The 20,032-nt window shown below is 38.6% G+C and overlaps 1 protein-coding gene across 16 annotated transcripts in view; it reads right to left on the bottom strand.

Moving 5' to 3' along the window:
* ADGRL2 (adhesion G protein-coupled receptor L2) overlaps positions 1-20,032 on the bottom strand; it is a 394,437-nt gene that overhangs the window by 314,387 nt on the left and 60,018 nt on the right. For 14 of the 16 annotated variants that reach the window (XM_069862790.1, XM_069862789.1, XM_069862787.1 and 11 more), the window contains exon 2: positions 6,718-6,895. The gene's annotated coding sequence lies outside the window, so the exon portion shown is untranslated. Of the gene's footprint in view, positions 1-6,717; positions 6,896-20,032 lie in introns of those variants that run through there. The other 2 variants (XM_069862796.1, XM_069862795.1) reach the window with 1 other exon arrangement.

Raw genomic sequence — 20,032 nt, forward strand, 5'->3', positions numbered from 1 at the left:
CTCTCACCAAGTTCCCAGACATATAATGACTCTCTCATTCCTAGGGAAGATCCAATGTTTCTAACCATTCTAATCTTTTAGGAAGCACGGCAATCAGTTCCCATTGCACAGATGGCACACAGAGCCTGACTGAACTAGCAGACTTGGTGCTGTCTCAATGCCTTTTACTGGCAAGAACTGATTGAGTGGCCCTGATTGATACTCTTAATACTAGCTGGACAATCTGCCTTGTTATGTTTAATCCACAGACCATGTGGCTGTTGGGAGATATTTTTTTTTAACAGCTTTTTAACAATTCACAGGGGCAGCTCTTTTGAGAAATTATCTTTCCTGGTTTTACCACGTCGCTGTCTCTACACGTTCATTGTCTGTCACTGGTTTTGCTAAAAAAACCCAAACCCATCCCTTGTATTGCAGTTTGGTTTATTTTCATTTGTTTTGAAGTTATAGAATATAACTCAGCAGTACAAAATCCTGGAAAATAGTGAAAAACTGTCACAAATGCAGTCATGAAAAAATATAGACACACATATCGCCTCCTTGTCATTGATAGATCATGTTGCTGAAAAACCTAACAAGAGAGAGAAGCTTTAAACAACACATTAGAGCAAATTAAAACAGACTGACGGACTCCCAGATTGCTGTTCTGGCCTGCATTTTAAATTATTCTAAATTCAAACCTACCCACGGCTTTACTGTTTGATATCATAAGCTTACAAACAGAGAGAACCCTTGATTTTTACATAAGAAATTAAAGTTAAAAATTACCTATATTTGATAATTTCTTTTTGAAGACAGTGATTTACCGTGTGTAGTTTTTTTTAACTTGTCAAACCTAGTAGATTTCTTTAAATCAAGTCAGAAACTCAGTCCCACTTGGCCAGCTGCACAGTTTGTGACGCAGTGATCACGCATTTCTTCCACACAACTAAGAGGAGAATTATGTACTGCCTCTTCTCTAAGGTGTATACTTAGGTGGAGGGGAAGAGACAACAGAAAGTTGTTTTTCAGATCTAATCTTTGTTATCTCCATTTTCCACATTTACAGTCCTCATGGTCTTACCTGCTCTCACCAGGTAGTTTCCAGTTATTCGCTAGATTCTCTTTAGCCTCAATAAGGAAATCTTCAAGTAAGGTTAGTGCAGAAGATTAAGACTGCATTAAGATTAGTCTGAAATGTTCTGCTACCAATTAGCCCTCTAGTATTTCTGTAAGCCTTGAATTTTTGATGCGATCAATGACACCAAGTGGAGCCATCTTCTGTGGAGTGGTTATTAAAGATATAAAAATCAATACAAAGATGATACTTGGAAATCTATATCACAAGATAATGAATCACCATGAGAGCCAGCTAAGAAGGAATGTCAGCAAACCAAACAGAAGGTTTGTGCATAACAAATTATTTGATGCCAGTAGAGTTTAAGCTAAATTTTGCATGAGACAGAAGTCTTCAGGCAACACTTACGATACATTTGCATGGCAAGGTTTTAATGAGATGAAGACACAAGACCAACCATGCACAGGGCTTTTTGCGCATTAGAGAGAGACAGAAGGAGTGAGAGATGATTTAGACATATGGGATTAAGACAATAATGCTATAATTTGACTTTAATGACAAAACAGCATCAAAAACTTTCTGTCAGTAATCCTTATTCAATTTCTTTTAAATGAAACATTATTTGCCTGCACCTTAAGTGCTGATTGTTATTGGAGTTGTGTATTGGAGCTTCACAGGATACTCCAAATTTAATTTGAACTAGGGATTGATTTAGTTGGCTTCAAAGCCAGGTTTTACTTTCCAAAATTGAACTAGTGCATGACTTCGCAAGTTCATTTGGTTTTACTGCTTGACACAATTGTATGAGACTTTAGAGCATTTATGGTACGTTTTGCCCTGCTGATCTCTTGTTCACTCACATGTACAGACACATACAGACAGAACTATTAAAACAAACACTCTTGCTGCCCCCCACCTTTTCCCTGGGAAATACATTCCTCACTAAAAGCTACTGATTGAAAAGACTCACACAGTTCAAATCCATATTATATGAAAAACATCATCACTTTGAACTTCTAATATATCAATTAGAAGGCTCTTAGAGCATTTTACTATTATCAGTTATGCTACAACTTTTCTGCACGTTCTCATTTTGCAGATCACTTATTTTACCGAGAGAGGTTATAAACCAAACATTAAGAACTTAGACCTCAGGCGATCTAAATTTTTTTCAGTTGTGGGATATTTACCTGCTTCCAGTTCTAGTGGAAAATGTGCCTGCCCACGGCAGGAGGTTTGGAACTAGATGATCTTCCACCCAAACCATTCTATGATTGATTGATTACCTATCTTGTTTATTTAAGCTGTGAGATCTGGGAGATGCACCTAGATTACTGTCACTGAGTCTCAAACGATATTAATAAAAATCAGAGAATAGTATCCCATAGGAAGCCTAGAAGATCCAGAATGACAACAGATCCCATAACGCAGTTTATTCTGCTGCAGCTTCAAAGCCAATTTAACCTAAATTCATACAGCTTTACTCCAACTTTATCTTTTTTTTTTTTTGTACCAACTGAATATATTCCTTTTTAGACTCCATGTATCCTTTCAAGGTCTGTTTGCTCTTACTCAATAGGATTAGGGCACTTTCAACACACCTAATGTGGTGCAATAACAACTGCTTCCATTTCCTTGTTTTTCCTAGGCACATACAGCTTTCACATTTACAGCTCCTAGGTAGCAACAATCACAGATAATCATGCTCACAATCATAGCTTATTGTGCTTTTAGCAGGCCACTATATGCAAAACCATTATTCTTTGTTAATTAGTAAATGCCTGTTGGTTGACAGTCACTAGATTGTGTAATTTTTGTGTGCTATTTCTTCCTTACGACAAACCCCCTCTCCAAATCACGAAACTAAAAGGCAAGAGCAGTTCAGATCTTCAGCACAGCACGTGCATACCTACAAACGTTGCATCATTTGAGGATTGGCCCCTTGCCCTGTAAGAAAGAATAACACCTAAGCATTACAGCAATTCTACTGCTGTCTGCTAGAGGTTGGCTGGCAGGTTAGTGAATCAACCATCTAGTTGCATCGCAAAGCTACTTCAAAACTAAACAGAGAAATAAAGAAGAGCCGTGACATACTTTGTGCAGTTTTCACCAGTCATTGCAGTTTTGACTTAATTTGTTTCCCTTCCTCTTTGCATCTTGAGTCTTTGAAGGCAAATGAACCATTTGGCGTCATAAAACAAGGAGAACTAGAACAGCCTTCAGTAATAGCAAAAGCTAACGGAAAAAGCAGATCTTTTTCAGGCAACATTTCACATGGCTCAAAACGTCTTTGCTGCAGTTTAAATTCTGCAGCCTTGCGATTGTTCTGACACCTCTTTATTGTTCCTTTTAAGTGCAAATGCCTAGGTAGCATCACTATAAATGAAGCAGTAGTGTTCACAGATTGCATTCAACGGCTGTTAGAGCTTCCTCTCCTTCATCTGCACAATTTGCATCTATTATAGGCTCAGGAATATAGCTTTTGCTGCTTCTCAGTGGCCTCAGAAGGGTATAAGATCTCCCCTTAAAGAACTGCAGTGAGGTTGATCTGTAAAGCCCTTCCTAGAGGCAGTCCTGCTATGCTGCTTACTGAAGGATGGGAGGAGGGGAAGGAGCTGGTATCGCGAACAGTTTGAAAGGCATCACTGTGATGTGCAATGCAAGTTCTCCATATGATCCCATCTTGTGATATCCATCACGAAATTTAGGGTGTTTAATCGGAATTGCAAATAAAGATGCAGAGGCCTAGTCTGAGATTACAGCACACGCATTGACAGCCTCCTGAGCATGGCTCTGAGGGGTTTTACACAGTGATTTGTGTGATACTCTGCCTCTGGGGTGCAAGAAAGAGGTAGGGGAATACATTTCGTACCTGTGAAATTCACATTTCTTTCACAGCACCTCAGGGAAAAGGAGCGTATGGAGAGCAGACAGTCTCGTCTCTCTTAATTCCCTATTATCAGTTATGTGCTGAGAATATTTGAACACCGAGGTTCTTCAAAATTTAACCACTGTGACCTGAGCTAAAACCCTGGCTGGTAGCAGGGAAATGTTTTCATGCAGAGCAAGATAAGATGCAGGAGATGCTCTGTGTTTACTTTCTGATTGCTTAAACCAAGAGAAGCAGCAACCTCTCTTAAGAAATCAAATATATGAAGTGCAGAAGCTGCCTGTTATTCATTTCCAAGGAAATAATATTTTGATGATTTGCATGCTCTTCTTGGATAGATAAAGTTTTGTAGATGAGACCCAGAACCTTTGTCCCTTTGATGGAAATGTTTGCAGTAATTGACAGGTATAGTCCAGAATGCCACATTTCAAAACCTAAAATATTTAAACTGTGAGTTGTTTAGGGAAGAAACTTACAGTATTTATGTTTAGAATTTAGAGCAGGCCTGATTTAGGAAAGGAGACCTTTTTAGATAAGGTGCCAATTACCATCCAGCTAAAGGTGATTGAGCATTTAACCTGCTCGTATTATCCTGCACAACTATTATCACACAAGTTCAACTTTTCAATACAGAGCCACACCACAGTGTGCAGTGCTGTTGACGTTCAGGTACTACACACAATCATTGTCCTTTCCATCATAAGACTCCACTATTGCAATATTCACATAAGGTGAAAGCAAAGAAACTACTGCTATTGTTATTGTTATTTTCCTTTGTTGTGTCTCTCAGGAATCAGAAGATAAGCCAAAGCCAGAATACAGGAATTCATTGTACTAGGCCACCCTGCTGATCAACTAAAACAATATGTTATCATATGCTTTATCTCTGTGACAATGCAATAGGATTATATTGTTTTATCTTGTTTTACTAGCAAGACATAATTGTATACAGCCTCTCCATGAAGCATGCAAAGTACTGAGACCAGGAATTCAAAAAAAAAAAGGAGCTAGGTCTATGGAAAGATGTTTTCTTCCACTCTGATCAACTGAACAAAAATCTGAAGAATCACTGACAACATATTTCATATTCTCCTTTATATTTAACTTACAGAAATGAAGTATTTTAAATACAACTGGAGCCTGCATTATCTGTCCTTTGGATCCCAGTCATCTGTTTAAAATCTTTTTGTTGTATTTTTTTCTTTTAAAAGAAAATAATCTGGAAAAATCTCTCCAATGACCATAAGGTTTTATAAATAAATACTCCATTTGCATATCTAGCTTTCATTCAGTACAAAGTAAGCCTCTCTTTAAAACCAGAACAGACACATTTTCCTGAAAACAGACACTTGTTTCAAATAATGTTTTGTTCCATAGTTAAAAAAGACGAGATTTTAACACAATCTGAAACAAATTCTTGGAAGGGACTACCTTCACTGATTACTTACCTCTCTATTTTAAGGTGACACTTGTCTATTACTGCCTTAAACACCTTGGAACATGAATTCAGTGTCCCATTATAGATATGCCATCAAATGTGATCCTGTTATTTTCCTCTAAATTTGAGCCAGAGACACAGAAGTGCAAACAAAATGCCTCAGCCTCCTAAACCAGGCCATGGCTATACAGAATATAGATTTTGAACCACGCTAAATACTCTAGCAATTCATTTTCAGCTACAATGTTTACCTGCTTATCGCAAAGTTAATTTACATAACATACTTTAATTCTACAAATAAACTCATATAGAGACAAGTTTTCTCCTTTCCGGGAAACACAAAATCTTTGAGGCAAACATACAGCATTACATTACTAATATTCAAAGAAAAGCAAGTACATGAAGCTCTTAAACTTCAGAAAGTCTGCGAGGCCTACACTTGCCACTAAACTCATTTGCTGCCCAGTTGTCCCTGCCCAATGATTTAGAGATTGTCCTTTATTCCTCAAAAAGAGGAGCTGGGTACAGGTATCACAGAAGATATAAAACAAGCACAGTATATGTTTATGTATATAAATAAATTTCATGTTCATATTCCTCTACATTTCCCACTAAAACTGTATTTGAAACGAGGTAATTAAATTAGACCATTGGTAAAACTCCAGGAGAGATTAGCTCAATCAGACAGAAAAACCCCAATAGCCTCATTGATATTCAGTTGCACCCTTCCAGACAGAGGGGTGAATACAGAATAAACAGATGCAAGCAGGAAGATAACCACTTGGCAAAACCTGGGCCAAAGAGCACAGAAGCCAGCTACGTACAATCATCCAAAGTAGGAGGGGGAGCACAGAAAATGGTTCATTAGGAACCCCTGCAAGGCTTTTCAGCCTCACGTGGCAGCCTTTTCAGCCTCTTGACACCAAATGCCAAATGCTACTGGTCTCTCTCTCAAAAGCAGCATATTTTTTTAATTGTCACCGTGGCTGCACAAGCATTGCCAGGAGTCACCCCCTCACTTGCCTCATGCTTCCCACCACCTGGTGCTGGCAAAGATCCCTTTGACTGGCAAGGCAGTGGGACTTTATTTTTTCCTTGTGGCTCTTTTGTAAAGGGTACAATGTAAACCGTTGTCTCCTTACATATAATTAAGTGCTTAAGTGGCAGCGTGTCATGCTGCAGCGTTGGGATCTGAGCCTGGGTCTTGAGGTAGCTTGCAGGCTCAGAGGGTTGACAGGCAGCATTGCATTGAGTAACGGTGGTGACAGTTGCCAAAGACACAGTTAATTCAGCTAGAGGATAAATACACATGCAAAATGTAGAGGGTCCTACCTTAATCTCAGCGTGATCAGAAAGGCTTTAAGGAAAGGATAAACAGGAGCAGTGATGATGAAGCAGCCCAATTAAGTCTGCCACAGTAGGACCTCCAATCCCTTACGCGTCTTTTACCTAAGATTAGGTCTCATCATGCCCAGCTGCAAGTAAAGTGATGTCCTTGGAATGCTGTCACCTGCAGGAAGAACAAAACCAAAAAAACATATAGTATTAGTGGATTTACAATACAAGCACTACAAGCACTCAAATAGCAAAGCATGATAAATTCAATCACACCTCTGGCCAGATGTGACTCTATATTTATCTAACAAAGAGAGGATGTAGGACACTTTTCTTCCTTGGTTAGTGAACACTGAGGAGTGCCAGAATGGTCTTGCAGACAGGGAAGGAGGAAGGAAGGAAGGAAGGAAGGAAAAAACGTACCCAGGAGCTTAGTTTGGTAGCTGAAAGTAGGCAAAAAACTGCTGAATCCCATGTAGCAGTAGAAGGAGATTAATTAAAAAAAATAAAACTAAAGAACCTCCACAAAAACAAGCCCAAAAAACTCCAAACCCAAACCAATCAATTCTTAATCTTCAACAATTAGTTATAGTTGAAGAAAGCATTGTTGCCACCTGCCTGTATTGATCATGAAAATTGAGGTCATTCAGTGGAAGGCTGCCACCGCCATTAAAGCAGAATTTCTTTCTTGTCCAGAGGGACAGTAGTCACCTTTGGAGACCAAATACAACCAGGTTTGAATTATTCACCTACAGTCTATTCTTCCCCAAGCACAGATCCAGTGAGAGAGACAAAGAGGTTCTTTTGATTTGCACACCATTGCTTCCTTTCATTCTTTTTTTCTTGAACTGGCATATGCTCATTTAGAAGGACCAGGCTCTCTGCTTGCCCTGGAACACCATTCTTTGCTATCTGTAGTTCAAATAAACCTCCCAAAATATATTTGGTTTCTCTTAAAAGTGGTGGCCAACAGTCAGCTGCAAACAGGCTTAAAGTGATGTTAGCCAGCACAGGTTTAAAACTCACCACCTGGGGTGAAATAAAAAACACCATGAAATTCATCTCATTACCATCATCTGTGAAATCATGGTCAAGCCTTGCTTCCAGCTACCCTCATTCAAACCTGGAGAAATTCTTTTGAAATCAACACAGATAATGTTTGATTCCAGATAATGAAAGCAATGAAATTTCCACTGGATTCAGTGAGATTACTTCAGGATTTAGTTTCGTGGTTAAGCTCACTGTTCCACAGCCCTAACTGAGAGCACAGTATCCTCATCCATATAATGCTTCGATATTCTGGAGTTCTGTCTTAAATAATAAAACTAAATAAAGCTATTTGCATGTGTCTTGGAGCCAATAAACATTTTCTCTTCTTTCTTGTATTTCTGATAAAAAGTTTTTATTAGCAGAAATGATTATATAAGGGAACGTGAATCTGGAGTTATTAGTAACTGAATACTACAGGAATTCTCCAGCCTAAATTGGCTACAAGAATTTGATTATGAACTGAGAGAGAAGATCTTTAGTATTATCAAAGGAACGAAAAAGAGAATGACAGCTTTGCAGCAAAAACCAAACATATGAATAAAAGCTTATTTTGGAATTGATACCCAGAGTAGTAAATGAGAAACTAAAGCAAGCTCACAGCTAAAACACAAGAGGCTCTGTTCTTCTGTCAGTTTTGATCACTGTACAGCCCCAAGTAAGGAACTTCTTTAATATCTGTATCTAATGGATCAAATTGAGATATTGATACCATCTTCTCTAAGGAGCTTTGACATCCTCAGTGCTAAGTGTTATTATGATGGCATGCCTGGGTCTGTGGCATGGTTTTTGAAAGCAAAAGCTGCCGGTTTCAAGCAGAGAAGTAGCATATGCTCAGTTTCAAATTCAAATGTATTTATAACTGAACGTTAATGGGAATGTTATTTATTCACTTAACAATTCTGCACTAGACCATATGAGGCAATCCGTTTTTTAATACATTTATTGGCATTGTACAGAGAAAGAGGAGTTAAAAAGTAGCTGAGATTCTTCAGAAGTTGCAGCATGCCATAAGGTGGTGAATGCTGCCCTCTGGCTCAGCTTGGCAATGGTCACTTATTTAGAAATGGTCTATTTTCAAAGCATCAGGGGAGAGAGCAAAGGTTGAGGTTAAACAGCTTTCCTTAATGCTTTTGGTCTGTAACAGCTTAATTAAAAGTCTAAATGCTTTAAACGATACCATGTTATAAAGAAATTTCCTGAAGGATTAAAGTTTATATTTATTTTAATATTACGTTTTCCAAATATCTGCAAGACAGAAGATGTGGTTTGTTCTGTTGTGTATCTTTATCTTGAACAAGCTGTATAAAAGAGTCAAGGTAGCATTAAACTTATAAGCCCAGAGAGGACTGTTTCTTTTACACAGATTTTTTTTTTTTTTCTTTAATGATTTAAGAAAACATATAACTTAGTTAAATGTTTTCTTTTACAGTTTTAGGCTTGATTTAACAACAAAGAAAAGGCACACTCTCTCTGTTCATACAGCAAAAGAAAGTTTAGTCCATTTTACTGAAATACAGTATGACTGAAATGTGTGTCTGTAGCTTAAACATAACAGCATTAGAATTTGCTAAAGATTATGCTAACATTATACTGCTCTAGATACACCATTGCTTTTTTAAAAAAAGCACATGTGAACAAATCTTTAAGTAATAGAACACAATGATTTTATCATGCTCATTCTCTCAGAAACTGGGGACCATCCTTCCCCTTAAAAGTTGCGCCTTCGCTTGTACTGCCTGTACTCTTTGTATTAGTTGAAAATAAGGGGAAATCTTCACCCCTTTTAAAAGTGAAGCAGAAACCGTTTCTATTAAAAAAGGTAAATACTAGGAACTTTCCCTTATCATCCTCCCCATGGCAAGTCTTGAAGCCCAGAGCCTACCTGCCTTGCTGATCATAAATACACTAGCAAAGAAGCATTAGAACTGCTGTCCTTCTGAGTGCAATTTTTATTTTCCTACCTCCTCCTGCCTAAAATTAAGTCCTGTTGGGGGTGGTGGTGGAGGAAGTATTGAATAGATGGATATAGGCCACATTTTAAATCCAGATATACATAAAGTAGGATTTCCAACTGGTTTCCTGTCTTTTATAATCTCACTTTATATTCAGACCATTATGGTACAACTATTCTGATATGGTAGCATTTTATACCCATCTTGCACTCATGTGAAGGACTATGTAGGGTTTAGGACAACAGGAAATCCAGCCCCGTGACTAAGTCCTGAAGCTCATCTTTTTAGAATAGAAGCTGGAAGAGACTGGATGCCTGCCTCTCAAGATGATAAAATGCAGTGTTCTGAACACAAGACAGTGTTTCTTCTGGGAATGTTTCACTTTGGGTAAGTGAGCAGCACTCTTCCATAGCTGAAGAGAAAATTTTGTTTGTCTTAAGGGAAAAGGTTTAGAGTAGCTTTGGGAACAACCATCTCGGAATCAAATTGCAAACAGAAAGAAGAAATTGATAGGGTTTTTTGTTCACTAATCGTACACACTGACATAACGGTAATTAAAAAAACAACTTTAGTATATTAAAAGAAAAAGGAAACCCAAAGCAAATGTTCAAAGGAATGATTTTTAGAAGCTATGAATGCTATACGTGGATTCAAAAGACCCAGTGGAATCAGGTAAGGAGAGCAAAATACCCTGGGAAACCTCATAATGTGCTCTCAGCTGCACTTAACAGCAAAATTTACACTCTCAGAATGATCCCTAAGAATTCTTTCCTATAAAAATGAGAAAATCAAAGGCAACTTGCAAATCTTCTACCTTAAGTTTTTATTTCTGAGAAAGGCAAATGTTACACTAATTCCATACCCCTGTAAAGGAAAAGATATAGAAAAGCTTTTAGCATGTCAAGATACTTCCTTTATTTATTCAACAGGGGATATTTAGAAACAAGTGGAAATTACTGCAAATGAATCTGAGCTTTTCAGCGCTAGAAGTGGCTGCTTGGGAAACTTTGTGTCCACGTCTTCAGCCACTAACATGGCTTCTGGGAAGGAAAACACCTGTTTTGAGAGAAGCCACGTAATTAGAACCAATAGAAAATCCTTTTTGCAGCAGCATTGTGGTTTTGAAACTGATTTGTCACCCTCCTTTGATCTCATAAAAAGCCTTTCAAAGATTTGCAAAGACAAAATAGTATTAAAGTGGCTGTTTTGAGACTCACTCTAGTTTGCTGAGTGTGCTGCTTTCTGACTAGAGTTTTCACACTGAAGTTTGGCAGAATATAAAGCTGAAGCTAATTGTAATTTTCCCAAGGGCCAGGGCCACAGCCCACAGAACACAGAAGTCCCTACAGTTTGACAGAGATGTTTTGGATTTTATGAGGCGGAAAGAGAGAGAGAAGGCTAGGGACTTGACAGAGATCTTGAAACAACACAAAGTCAACACTTAAAGGTTCTAATCCCAATCTGGAGCTAAATGGTGGAAGTGCTGCTGGGTTTGCTCTGTTTACACTTGAGGCCAGCCCTGTACAATTTTCTTCTCTTATGGTACAGACAAAATTCAGTCTTTGGAGGACTTCTACTGCTGTATAAAGACACTTCTATACCTCCTCCTGTACGGACAGCCACTGAGCATGACTATGGAAGAGAAAGAAGACACAGAAGATCCTCTGCCATGCATGTGTTTCTTATCTTGTCCCTTCCACTTTTGGTGTTTCCCTGGACATTTCTTTGTGGAGGTCCCAGCAGGAGAAGTAATGGGATTTTTATATTGATACTGCAATTTCCAGAAGCAGAAATAGAAAGACAATGAAGGAAATATTTTTACATTTCCCCCACCTTTATACTAGTGCAGCTAGAGTGTCTCTGATCACCGAAGTCCCCCAATATATTGTTTTTAAATAGTACATTGCTAGAAAATCCTTATATGTAGTAGATTTACGTCAAAGACAGACAAATGAATAACTCTCAAGGAAGAGTGATGGAAAGTCCTGTTGTCACGAGTGCTGGTGTCTCTTCTCACTCTTCATGTTACGTATTTGCCAACTTGACAATTTCAGAGCCGTGACTGCACAGAAATCATGCGGCTACAGTTTTCCAAAGGATCTGACTGGCAAGGACCTCAGCTTCTTCCACCAGAAAACATTCCAAGGCATTCTTCCATTTATTTGAATAAGCAGTTACTTTGCACAGGACACAACCCAAGCCTCTAGCTTCCCTGATGAAAGTGGGAGGACTTGGTCTGGCCAGAGTCGACCCAGAAGGTACAAAGTGAAGGGATACTCTAAATAAAAAAAACCTGCTTGGTTCTTGGTGAATTCAAAAACTGCAGTTCTCATCACCTGAGAATCTTTTGATGGAGGTGCTAGCAGCTCCTCTTCTCAAAGTGACAATACATACATAATGTAGCTTACAACATCTCACATTTAATTTGCATCAGAGCAGAAGAAGCAACCACTAAAAAACCACCTAGAAAATGTAAAGTATTTCTTTGAGAGAAAGTAGAACATCAAGCATTTCAGTAAGGATGCTGATGAGCTGTATGAGATAACTTTCACCTCCAACTTTAAAAATTAACTGTTCTTCCATTTATTCTGCTCTAAGTAATCTCCTATTTTTTCCATCTGATTTTGTGATAATAATTTCAACACATTTCCAAATTAAAAAAATTAAAATAGTAAATCAGACTGAAAAATAAAAAAAATAAAACTTCTGCTAACGATTATCACCAAAAGGTACAATTACTATGAATTTTCATAAGCACTTCTACTTCCAACTTCATGAAATCAAAAAAACTTGACATAAAAGCAGAGCTCTGAACCAGTTGGGTAGCTTGAATCTAATATGAACATCTTTCAGAAAGATACGCTGCATATCTTATAGCTAAAGACAGAACTTTAATTTTCAAACCATTGAGAATAGAGGACACAGAGAATTCCTCAGTACTGTGTCAAGGGAAACTGAGAACATTTGCTCAGACTCCCAATAGGTGTAGTACGACATGTTAAAAGTTGTGTAAGTTGGAAGTTGGCAATAAATATTGTAGTCATTATGTGAGTTTTTATTTTTAAAACATGCACAGCCAAAGTAAGAGCCCAGGCCTTTAAGTGAGGTTCAAGGCTATACTTTGAAATGGGAATATGTGAGTAGATGACATTTAAACCATCTAAATTAGAAGAAAGAAATTCAAATGAGTTTATATCTAAGTGAAGAAAAAAAAAAATCAAGCTAATCATGTAAATCTTAAGTTATATATTGCATCGATGTCTGGGTAGAAGAATGCAATGAAAGACAGGTTGCTAACAAAGACTAAACCACTGGGCTTGAAAGGAAATGCCAAGACCTGTAGAAAAAAAAGAGGAGAGAATGGAGAGACATTCCCCTGTTCACTGTGACATATCTGCGGTGGCCCAGGAACACTTGGCTGAAAATTAAGGCTCCTTTTAACAAGATGCTAAAGGTTGTCTGACAGCTACTGGGACAAGAAAAGAAATCTAAAAGGAAGAAGAGAATCATAGTAAGTATAATAATATACATTAAGTATCATTTTCACACTCGTTGCATCCATCTTAACCATTATCTTTGTATCAGCATCTAATTAATACTGCTGGACCAGGACTCATATGCCGGTAATACTACTTTTCATATCATTTTCATTTGAATCCTTCTTAATGTTTTCTTTGTCTGGGTTCTCTGCCTTAATCCAAATTAACTTTGCTTTTATGCAATGCCCCTGGCAGAGTTTTTGAGACTTGTGGCACAGAGTCACATTACACTAATCCAATGTGGAAAACTGCTGGAAGGACTTCTGGCTCCTTTTTTTTTTTTTTCCAAAGAGGGGGCATGTTGGATTGGGTTAACTTTTTATGAAGTCATCCTGTCCAGATTATATGATCTCTAAACCTGACATCAGGAAAAAGGGGATGGAGCTTTTGGTATCAACCAACAGTTACACTGAGTTAGGTATACTGGGAACTGCACGGCGAGAAGGGAAAATTCACTTCTGGGCATCTTACAGAGCCGTGAAATGCTCTCCCAGCTTAAGAGAGAGGAATGAGGCTACAGGCCTGTCAGAAGAAAAGAATTTAAAGTGAGGTTGTGTCTGAGGGGAGGGCAAACTCAGTCAGTGTAGACACAGAGTTTGATCCACAGCTCTCTGAAGTCAAATGTTTTAGTTTACGTCAATGGCCTTTGATTAGGCCCAGAGAGAGCTGTAAGATCCAAGGGCTGCCAGGCTTGGTTACAGTCATCAATACTATAAATCCCTGAGAGAGTTTCCTTACTAAACTCTAGGCCTTTTTGCTGCAGGACGCTAACTAAGGGCATGATCCTGAGCAAACTTAGTCCCATCAGCTCCAAAGGCTGTAAATTCTTTTGGCCATCTTGCAGCACACACAGATACCTGGGTTTGCTGTAGTCGCTTAACGCGAGTGCTAGAAAAGGCAAGAGAGAGAGAGGCAGTTCCTGGCAAAATGAAGCTATTCCCATAGCCAGATCAGGGGATGCCTCTGAGAACAGGGTGAGTTCGGAAGGCTCAGCCTGCAGTTCAGTGGTCCCAGGGGCTCGCTCATCGGCACAGCCAGGGGCAGCTGAGGTTTGGCCAAGCTCCTTTCCCTCTGCAAAAGGGAAGCAGGACCCTGAGGCTGCCTGAGGGGAAGCCTTCAGGTAGTCTGGTGAATCATTTTGCACCACTGAGCCCAGCAAGTGGCCCACTGACTTCAGAGTCTAAACCAGTTTGCTTTACTCCTGAAAATTCTTACGAGAAGCAGCCTGATGTATTCAGTTACTAAGCCTTTCTGAAACAGGACATGCTCAGATGGAAATCTGTTCTCTTAGAAAAGTGAAGCTATAACCCTCACTGCTGTAAGGGCTGATCATAACATTATTGTATACTTGGGAAATCCTTATCTGCAGACTAACCTCAAAGCTCAGCCTCTTGCACCCTTCAAAGCCCAAACTATATTCCTTGAGGGGGTTTTGGTGGGTGGTTTGGTTTTTTTTTTTGGGGGGTGTGCATGTTATTTTGTTGGTTTTTTTAATAAATTTCATTTAAAACAAACTTTCACAGGATGAACAGAAAATAAATCAACACCACCAGCAAACAAGCAACTTGATTGTTTTTCTCTGCTTCTGCAAAAAAACCCATAAAAGCTCAATTGTCCTCTCAGGACTCCTTGGAAGTCTTAACAAAAGTCTCTAAAAAGGAACTAAATGAAAGACTAGGGAGTTAGCAGCAGGACAGATCTATCATAGACAAATCAGACAAAACCTTCTTTCCTTCTGACCGTATCTGGGCTTAATTCTGATCTCCTTACTCATGCTGTGTAATAATTCACACCATAACTAGCCCCATTGGAGTTGCCAAAATCACTCTGAGTAAGCCATAAGCCTGTTTGACAAATATCACTCTAATGCACTAAGGCTAAGAATCTTGAAAGGTAATTCAAATATTATTTTTGTAATTATATGGCCTCAAAAAAGTTTCTTTTTTGTTGTTGTTGTTGTTGAGACACCTTGATATCTTCCAAAAAGACAGGAAGCTTGTGATTTTGTTTGTTTTGTTTTCCATCTTAATATAGAAGCCAGCTAGAAAATTAATGTTTTGTCTACCCCAGAAAACGCAATGAATATACAAAGATATATGAGAAACTGGCACCTTTTTGACAGAGATATTTACACAGTAAAACCTGAGGCCGAGTCGACAGTACAAATTTCTGTCTGAAAAGCACATTAGTCAGCAACGTAATAGGACACGAGCTCAGCCATTAACCCAGGTTGAGCACCTTATTTGGCCTACCTAGTGATTAGCCTGACGCAAAGCCCTCACTGCATCTTCGTGTTGCTTCATTCACCCACACTTACGTGACAGTAAAACTGTGGAGAGGGAAATGAGCTGTGCTGCTGCAGAAATGCATACTGTAGGTTTTTGGTTTTTTTTACTCTACCTTTGTAAGCTGATCTCTTCTACGTGCCTTTCTCAGGGAGTTGTCAGAAGGACTAGCCGTGTTTCTAATCACATTAAAGAGCCATTGGAAAGTATCAAAGGACTATCAAAAATCAAGAAAATATCCTGTATTTCCTTCTATCAAGGCTGGACACGAGCATAAGTGGAAGTACTTCAAGAGCTAATCAAGATCCTTAGGAAGGCTATTAAAACACTGAATTCCTCGAGTTCAGCACGGAAACACAAAGCCTGAGGAAGTCCCCAAGGTGCCAGCAGCAAAGCTGTTCAATGGATGTTATTGCACAAGATGCCCAATGGTCCTGCCAAACTCCTCCTCCAGCAGGAAGCCTGGCAACAAGGCACTCAACCAGTTGAACAAAAACTACAAGCTTTGCACCATGCGAGTGATTTGCCAATAACCAGTAGCCTGCAGGCTGGATACTGTTACCTAGTTAATAATGAATGCTGCTGATTAACCTTTTGAAAGTACTTTGTCCACCACACCTACCGGTGGGAACCTGCAGTGGTAACGCTCAAGGGAGGTTGCTGACATAGGAGCAACATTGGACATAGTGAATAAGCAACCCAAGAAGTGACAATGACTTTATGAGCTGGATACAAACCAGGATGGTTTCTACTATGACCCCGCAGTAAATTAGGTGGAGACTGCTTCCCCCACCACCATTTGAAGCCCCAAATTCTTCAAAGTAACACGCTACTCAAACCTGGCAGGTGACATCTAAAGCACTCAAAATAACGTGTCACTCTTCTAAGACTCACGAGACTACTAAAAATCTCCAGTAACAAAAACTTCTATATTTCTTTTCATTTTGTGTCGGGGTTTGGTTATACCTCCTGCTAAAGAAAACTAAGCTCAAAAATTCATAAATATCAAATAAACAAGTTAAGAATCAGCCTAATAGTCATGAAATAACACGAATCTAGGGGAAAGAACATCAAGAAATAGAAAATTCTGAAATACTATGATGTTTCCACTAAAATACTGAGAGTCGATGACTACAGTCAAGGTGCAGAGGATAAGCAAATACAAAGGAACTGCCTGAATCTTAATCATGTATAGAAACGAAGGAGGAAAAACAAAGAAAACACAAAAGAAGAGAACAGAAAGGACAAATATTGAGAAAAAAACCCGAAAATATTATAATAAAGATAGGAAACCTGAAATTCAATTAAAAAACCTGCTTCATTTTATCTAATATCACAAAGAAATTGCTTATGGATACACCTTCACTGTGGCATTCACAAAACACTAAAAAATTTTCTCTTTTCTGATTTTAACAAAACCGTTAAGAAAAAAAAAGAAAGAAATTCCTTGCCTAAATTGTCCTTTAGGTTGAGATTTCACACAACAGTTGAACCAGTTTGACAGCTTGCTGCTGTTGATTGGGGAAGCCTCTGCTTTGTTCCCAGCCATGTGGTCCTGCTTCTTCCCTTGTGCTGAAGCAGCCGCTTGTCTGGCACCCGAATAAAAATATCCCACTCTCTAAATTAAAAATAAATACTACTTTTCATTCTGCAGCTATTTTTTTTTTTTAAATATTGAGGAGAAGTAGGTGGCACTGCTTCAGAGTCCTAAGAAATTCACCCTTAAACCATTCCTGGAACTACGGTGAAGACAGACATTAGTGATTTTGCACCTGTTCTGCTATTTTCCCATTTCATTTCATTAAATGAGAATATTGAACATAGTGCCTTCTTCCTCACACATTAATAGAAACAATGCAAAGGGGTAGGTTATAGCCCCCTGTGCAAACTGCTAATGAAAGCATCATATGAGAACTAGAGCTGAGTTTCCCCTCCGAGTTCCACACTGCAAACTGACACTCTCTGGAGCACAGATCAAGGCAGGCTATCAGGCAGCAGCAAGGCTGAAGACCAAGAACAGAAAAAATTACAAATAATTTTCCAAATTATGCCTTCATTTACATTCTTGCAACCTGGCTGACATTCACCTCTTCAGCTTCCCTTCATAGTAGAATTTGGGTTTCTGTATACAAATTAGTTAGACTTTCTTTGTTTTCATGACATTACTACAATTATTTAAATAAAGGATCTGGTTTTGTTGCCTTCTCTTTCTGGAAGAGACAGATTTCTTTTTGAATGTTCTTCTAATGGGATGGAAAAAACCGTTCTTGTCTCAATCCACAGAACAGAAAAGGATGTCTATTACTTTGCATTAGCCAAAGGTTTTTCTTTGGGAAACGTTATTGCCAGATGACCAAAAGAGAAAAAAACCCCATATTGCTGAAAACAAAACTTGGTTTCCAATATTCAACCCTGATTCTTACTTATAAAAGAGTAGCCTCGTTTCTATCTGTTGTACAATCAGGACACTAAGATGCAGGCTATTAAAACCAGAGATTATTCAAAAGTTTACATGTGTTTTTTATTTACAGAATCAGAACAAAAGGGGCTCTAATTGAAACAGATCATTTAAATAAAACCAGCATACTACTTATGCAGGTAATATACTTATGTAGATGCTCACATGCACACCCAGCCAGAGTGCCCAGAGTTTTCTGGCTCTTGGAACCCAATGAGCCCCAAAAGCCAGCACATGCCAGCATTTTCTGGGTATCCAGGCTGCCCAGTACAAACCTGGGAATTAATCAGGCACAAGAGGAGCCTCTGCTAAAATGGAGTAAGATCCTCAGCTGCCTCTCAGGGAATTTGTCTGTGTTTCATCAAATCCAGCATATTTCTGAGAAATATCTGAGGATATTTGATGAAGTGACATTTCCCTGATCATTTCCCTCATTGTTCCTTTTTAAGAGACAGCTGAAATTAGTTAGATTGCTCGTTAAAAGAAACAAACACAGGAAATGAAACCATTTGAAAATAATGTCTTAATTTTGAGGGTGCACTAAGGTGGAGCAATCCTTACCGAAGATAAATGAAAATGTAAACACACTGATTTCAATCAAGAGCACTTTTCATAAGAATATTTCTCTCACTAGTTACTGCTGATGGCTCCCTGTTCCCTTTAGAGGTGTGTTACCTACTCTGGAATATACACAAGAGTTCAAGTGTTGCATAATTACACAAAACAGGGCCTATACAAGAATATCCTGTTTTGCTTCCTGTACACTCACTAGGGTGGCTCAGCTGAATCCTTGACAACATCTAGCTCCATGAGGAAAACATCAAGACTCCTTGCTAATAGCAGTTTTCTACCTAGAGCTTCTCAGCAGTTGGGCTGTTTAGCCCCTAAGTGTAAGCAGACAATCACCCTATTGTTTACTTTCTAGTCAGAAGGAGCATTACTGCTTTTCTTCACTGTCCACGGTCTCTGTAATCCTAGCAGTCATGTTCACTCAGCAGTAAGCCTAAATATGTGCTTCCCAAAGGAGTTTCAAATCCATGACATAGATTAGCATCACTGTGGTTTGACGCTATCTGTGACAGATTCCACAGTAATTAACATTTTAAACCATAGTCAATACTGAAATTATTTGATGAGGACTCACTCTATCCCCCAAATCGTGAGAAATTAACAAATCTAAGGGGTATTATTATTATTATCATAAAGTGAATAGGCTGGGGAAGACAATGTATCTTTCAAAAACCCTGTCAGCATTGCTTCATCTCATTACATATCACTATATCTTAAAAAAAGAAGCGACTCAATTGTGTGATGGTGAATCACGAAACTTCAGAAACATTCAAAGAACACACATGCCACTACAAATTAACCATTAGCACTGCACGGTATTCATCCTTTCTGTCACACACTGTGGGAAGCACGCCTTATTAGCATGGAAGCACGGAGCAATAGTATCTCAGAGTACTTAACATTCGCTTACCTTGGAAAAAAGGGCACACAATTGCAGTCAAACAAAAAACCCAACCCCCAAGATGCTGCAGCTCTATTCCTACCCACATTTAATCCTAGGATTGAAAAAAATTACAAAACTGAATCTAAAGCCTTTTCTTTCCCCTCTTCCAGTTCACTGTTTTTCACAATGACATGTAGTTTTTGCATTTTTAATCAGCCTTAATCATAAGCAAGGTGGACATTACAATTGCAGCTATTTCAAAGTTCCCTCTCAAACACATTTTCAGTTTTGAATTTCAATAGTACCCTCGACTGGGGGTCTTCCTGGATCCCAGATGTCAAATTATATGGTCTGCCCTATTCTTCTTATAGGAGTGATCCAGTTCCTTGCTAGCTTTCACAGGAATCTGAATAAATATTCTGAAATCATCCACTTCTTTTTGAATTGTATTACAACTGAACTTAATTTTGTCATCTTGACTGTTATGAGATAGTTCTCTTTGACTTAACTTTCTAAGGAACATCTGCTCTCTTTCTTTGCCTTTTGTCCCTTAGTAATATGAAGCATCCTCTGCA

The sequence above is a fragment of the Phaenicophaeus curvirostris genome, chromosome 8 (genome assembly GCF_032191515.1).
Source record: "Phaenicophaeus curvirostris isolate KB17595 chromosome 8, BPBGC_Pcur_1.0, whole genome shotgun sequence".
Lineage (NCBI taxonomy): Eukaryota > Metazoa > Chordata > Aves > Cuculiformes > Cuculidae > Phaenicophaeus > Phaenicophaeus curvirostris.